The sequence below is a fragment of the Limulus polyphemus genome, unplaced genomic scaffold (assembly GCF_000517525.1).
Source record: "Limulus polyphemus unplaced genomic scaffold, Limulus_polyphemus-2.1.2 Scaffold7910, whole genome shotgun sequence".
In the NCBI taxonomy this organism is placed as follows: domain Eukaryota; kingdom Metazoa; phylum Arthropoda; class Merostomata; order Xiphosura; family Limulidae; genus Limulus; species Limulus polyphemus.
This window is the reverse complement of record NW_013673520.1, coordinates 19159-24740: the sequence shown is the minus strand read 5'-3', so window position 1 is coordinate 24740 and position 5582 is coordinate 19159. Positions and strand designations below refer to the sequence as shown.

The following is a 5582-nucleotide window of genomic DNA, read 5'->3' as shown; positions in this document are numbered from 1 at the left end:
CAATACTTCAAGACTTACTAAAATTCCTATCACACCATAATGACAACACTTCAAGACTTACTAAAATTCCTATCACACCATAATGACAATACTTCAAGACTTACTAAAATTCCTATCACATCATAATGACAACTATTCACTGTATTTAGACGATCTATATATAAATACATCAGATAATAGCACAGTAATTCAAACCATATTTCCTTTCGCTGGAAAATCATTTTATTGTCAGTTTATCATGTCGTTTCTAGAAAAGTTATACAAACAAAACGTTGAGAGAGTTGAAAGTTTTTAAATCTGGATTTGTAATCGTTTCATCAGATCAAACCCTATAGTAAAATTGTCTTTGTAAACATAACTAGCATCTAAGTTTAGTGTACGTTTATCTATTTTTTAATATTTAAACATTAATTTCAAAACCAGAAAATGTACAACCCATTTATAAGTTTTAGGTTTATTAGAAATATGTTCAAATTAACGGAACTTACAAATAATTGCAATAAAATTTTAAAAATGAATTACAAAAGTATTCATTGGCTGATTTGTAATTTGTATTTTTTTTAAAGTCTGTTGGGCATTTAAAACGGTGATAATAAGACTGACTTACCTGTTCTGTAAGGTGACCCTCAGGACAATCTTTCAGAAAACCTTTGTACCTATGAAAATAAAAATGAAATAATATACTGTTGTTTAAATTAATATAGTACACAAACACAAAAATAAAAGATGGCGTTATTCACTATACGTCAAAAATAAACTCAATATTTACCACAAACAATGTATCAACAACTCTTTAGACATATACGATTAATATTCTAGCTGTTTTAATTTTAGTTTGGGAAAAATATAAAGCTCTTAATTGAAGATAGGGGTTATTTTTCTGCGCCGATGGAAGAATATTTTCAAGTTTCTGTCAGATTTTATCGTTGTAAGTCCGGGGGACAAAGCGATACGCAACTGTATGAGCATATACATCATTTTTCATATAATTCTCTGTAATAAATATGATCTTAAAATGAAATCGTATTCTCAAGAATTAGTTTATTGGCGTTTTTTTCCGATTCTTGTAATTTCTTCATTAGTAAATGTATAGGGTTATGACACAAGTTAATATGTTAGAGTCGGAACTTTAGCTTCGAACTGAGAGGCAATATGAAATAAGACGAAACAAATGCTCTTTCTGCGTGGTTGTTAAGGATGAAAACTCTAAACTTTGAGATTCCTTCAGTTAAGTCGATGACAGATCGCCGTTAAGCAACATAATTTAGGGTTAGCCATTCATCTAAGCATTATATATAATATTTGCATCAATCGTTTGTTTGTGAGCTTATTAAAACAAATTGAAAGCCGTTATGAATATCTAATTTTATGTTTTAAAGTCATGATGTACGTATGTTTATTGTACGTCTATAATGCCATAATTTATGTTGCTAAGCGTCTCATTTGAACTTTGCCAAGTAAACCCCATTTAAGGCTGAGGCTAATGAGCTGCTCGATGTGTGTCACGTGAGTATTACATTTTCTGGTCTGTTTATTATAGGCATGTTTTCTATATTTACTCATTATTGTATTTATTTCCATGTGTATTTAAAGAGTGGTACCAACGAAACCTAAATGATGTGTCAGTTCTAACAACAGAGTGCTTTTTTATCCATAGCATTGAAGTAACGAAAAAGAGAAAACTGAAAGGTACATAAATCACAATACGGTATATAGTAATGGGATACACAAAGGTTTCGGTGTAGTTCATGCAATTTAAATGATTCACGACTCACTGTCTGTCCAACACAGCTTTATTTGCTTTTTCAACAGTGCAAAACTCATTAAATTCGCTTTCCATTTTATCTCCAATTTCCAGTCGACTTTTATTATTATTCGAAGTTTTTTTTTCCATACATAATTTTTTTTATGGAAAGAGACATAAAATTATATTCCGCTACAACTTTCATTACCGTATAAAGGATACCAGAAATATGTAAGTTCAAATAGGTTTGTTCTACTAGAATTTACTGTAGCAATTTTTGAAATTTAATTTAACTTTACTTAAAAGAAAAAATCATCGAAATTGCCACTTAAAAGTTAGACAATTGGAATTAAGGGACAAAAAGAATATGTTTGTTCCTATGAACAAACAATTTAAAGTATATAATATTCTTTGAAATATTACACCTTAATGTTTAAGCAAAATCTTTATTTTTCACAAATCGCTATTTGTAATCATTTGTGCTATGTACGTTTGTTCAATTTCACTGTTTTTTGGGTCCGGAATAAATCATCATTATTTAATCTATAAAATGGTACAGTTTAATTAAAACTGACACGTTTGATTAGAACTAAGTTGACTTGAAACCACCGAGTTAGTCATACTCACATTTTACTGTGTTCAACCTAAAGACGGTTTACTTAATATGGTGTTTGTTAACATTTCAAAACAACTTACGTACATTAATTTATGTTGAAATAGATATATTAAAATTTGAAAAATTACAGCATCTATAGCAACCGCCTTCAGACATTTTTAAAACTGTTACGTCTCTGGTCGTTTGTTAATTTCCAGTAAAAAATCCTTCCGAAAAACTTCAGCGATACAAGTCCTTTCTTAAATAAAACTAGTTTATTCTTCCTCAGTCTTTGCAATACACTTAATTTCCACAGTCACTTTAACTTCAACACACGCTAGAATTCACAACGATTCACGCACTTTACTTACGGTTTGACTCGATTATCTGTCTCTATATCTCTCTGTCTGCAATTATTCTCTCTTGTCACTTCTTGCCGGTCATATATATACAAAATAGAGGGCATCTAGCAAACACTCGAGCCTTCACGAACGTTCTAGATACTCATTACGTGTTACCAGCGTCACGTGAATTCCGCTGTCGTAACAAAACCTTATTTTCTTCAGAACTCTACTTTCATTTAAGTTTGTTTGTTTATTGTTAAGATCAAAACTACACAATTGGTTATCTTTGCTGTGCCCACCACGAGTATAGAAACCTGTTGTTTAGCAATGTGAGCCCTCAGACTTGCCGCTGAGCCACCTGGGGGGGGGGGGCTTTCATTTTTAATACTTTAGTTTTTTCAATCAATTTTCACAAGATAGTAGTTAATAAAAACATAACATTATTATGTGGCTTTCTACGTGAATTATGGTCAGTATTTGAAATATTTTTCATTCTTTATGCGTGTGTACATTTTCAATCATTTCAATCAATAATACTGTACATCAAGTATTCAGCAGGACAAATTTTGTAAAGAACAACAATTGTCATTCACTTCTAACCTTAAATAATAATAAAACGTGTCACGAGTCAAAAACCTCATATTATACAAACAAACCGGTTTGTGTAATGTAAGAGGAACACACGAGTCCATAGTGGGCGGAGGCCCGGCATGGCCAGGTGGTTAGGGCGCTCGACTCGCAGTCTGAGGGTCGCGGGTTTGAATCCCCGTCCCACCAAATATGATCACCCTTTCATCAGTGGGGGCGTTATAATGTGACGGTCAATCTCACTATTTGTTGGTAAAAGAGTAACCCAAGAGTTGGCGGTGGGTGGTGATGACATGCTGCCTTCCTTCTAGTCTTACACTGCTAAATTAGGGACGGCTAGCGCAGATAGATAGCCCTCGTGTAGCTTTGCGCGAAATTCAAAAAACAAACAATCAAATCATAGTGGGCGGGAATATTTGACTTTTTACGCAATTCAACTGTAGAATTATTTTCTCGGTACAAATATATTTTATATTTAATATACTGTTTCGTGTTAATTTTATTCATCCATATCATTTATCGGTATTTTGTCTTATGTGGAACTGGGACTCAAATCTCAAAATATTAATCTGTCAGTCACTCATCCTTGTCCACCCTCAGCCTCTCTCTTCAAATAACCACAGGTTCTTCTTTCTATCAGCTCTTCAAGTAGCAGCATCCTTCAGTTCCTCCTTCTGAGACTTCTTTCATCAAGCCTCTTTTAACAACATGCCCAATCCATTTTTTATTTTGCTTCCTTTTTCTTTCCAACAAACATCTTATTTTTTGCGCCATCTCCAATACTTCTCCATTCATCTTCATTTCTGTCCAACTGATTTTCTCTACCTTTTGCCATACCCCACATTTCAAAACTTCCTAAACTTTCCTAATGTTCAAAATGTCCGCTGTGCATATCAACGCACTCTTGCACAAAGGTTTTAATCAGTCTCTTCTAGAAAGTATTTTATAGTTAGTATCTTTTCAGTTAGTTACTACATATTAACTTTACTTTTATGAAATATTTGAATGTAACATTTACGTTTTAAAGTACTTAGGAGTTAAAAGATGTAATAAAATCCTAAAACCTACATGTACGAAGTTTTGCAAAATAAATCAATTTTTTTGCCCGAAGTAATGACGAACATGGTAGGACCGCGAATATCATCACTCGTGATAAAACGTCATTTCAGCGTACTCTTGGAATTTCATTTTTTGCGAAAACTTTTGAATCATGATGCTCACTAGAACTTAGGTTCGTGCCGCATGTGCTACCTTCGGGATGGCTCAGAAACTAGTCGCAGACTTCCGAGAATTCCAGTCTTCCAATCGACACATCGCAATGCCAGACTTGAAAAATCCGATTAATGCCTCAAAAGTTTCAGAATTTGAAAGAGTGGTGGAATGTGGAATGGGAACTCTCCAGATTTAAATCCCGCCGAAAATGTCGGAGCTTTCGTTCAACAATGCACAGAAGAAATGTTGGAAACTTTGCCTGAATGCGAGAGACACAAACGTGAAACCTTGCTTCGTGTTCTCACTGGTGTGAACACAGAGCCAGCCACAAAAACAGACATGTTTGTTGCATTGCTGAAAACTTTTGCAAATCGATTAAAACTCGTGCGTGAGAACAATGGTGGCACAATCAAGCGATATTGATACTTGGAATTACTTTTTTGATTTAATTAAAATCTTATTTTATTTTGTTATGCTCTCGAGGAAAAAAGTGTGATTTATTTTGCAACACCCCTTAAGATGATAACAAGTTATTACATATTATAGAAAGTCTCGAGACTTTCAATAATTTATATATGAAAACCCAAACTTGATGGATGTACAGAACGAGTTGGGACTGCTCTTACGTCACAAAAGATAATTTGACATTTAGACAGAAACAATAAGGTATGTTTTACTTACCATTGTCTGATTTCTTCTTCTGTAACTGAAAATAAATATACATATATATATAGTTACTGTTAAATTGACATTACATTAACAATGACTTGGATATAAAATTTCCACAATGCAGTTACGTACTTATTAATTTTCTTTAACATTATAACATTACTTTTATTAATTATATATGTTGTATTTATTTCTTGGCCTTGAAGATATACTATTTATCACGATAAATCTAGATCCTGGAAAAAAATAATTATTTTATCACATGTTTGAAAAAAAGGACCAACATAATCGGATAGGCACACTAGAAAACCGCCTAGCACGACAAAATAGATGGGCTGTAAAACTAAAAACAACATAAATGCATTACCGATTAATTAATTTGCTAAGGTCGCTGAATGTTTATAATATCACCTTCTTCGTCACCTATGTG

The 5582-nt window shown here is 33.0% G+C and overlaps 1 long non-coding RNA gene across 1 annotated transcript in view; it reads right to left on the bottom strand.

Moving 5' to 3' along the window:
* The window catches only part of LOC106474962, an 8341-nt gene extending 3152 nt beyond the window's left edge, over window positions 1-5189 (bottom strand). The window contains exons 1-2 of the long non-coding RNA XR_001291778.1: window positions 5165-5189; window positions 608-656 (exon numbers count right to left, since the gene is read on the bottom strand). This is a non-coding gene — a long non-coding RNA (uncharacterized LOC106474962). The remainder of the gene's footprint in view (window positions 1-607; window positions 657-5164) is intronic.
* Between the last annotated feature and the right edge of the window lie 393 nt (window positions 5190-5582).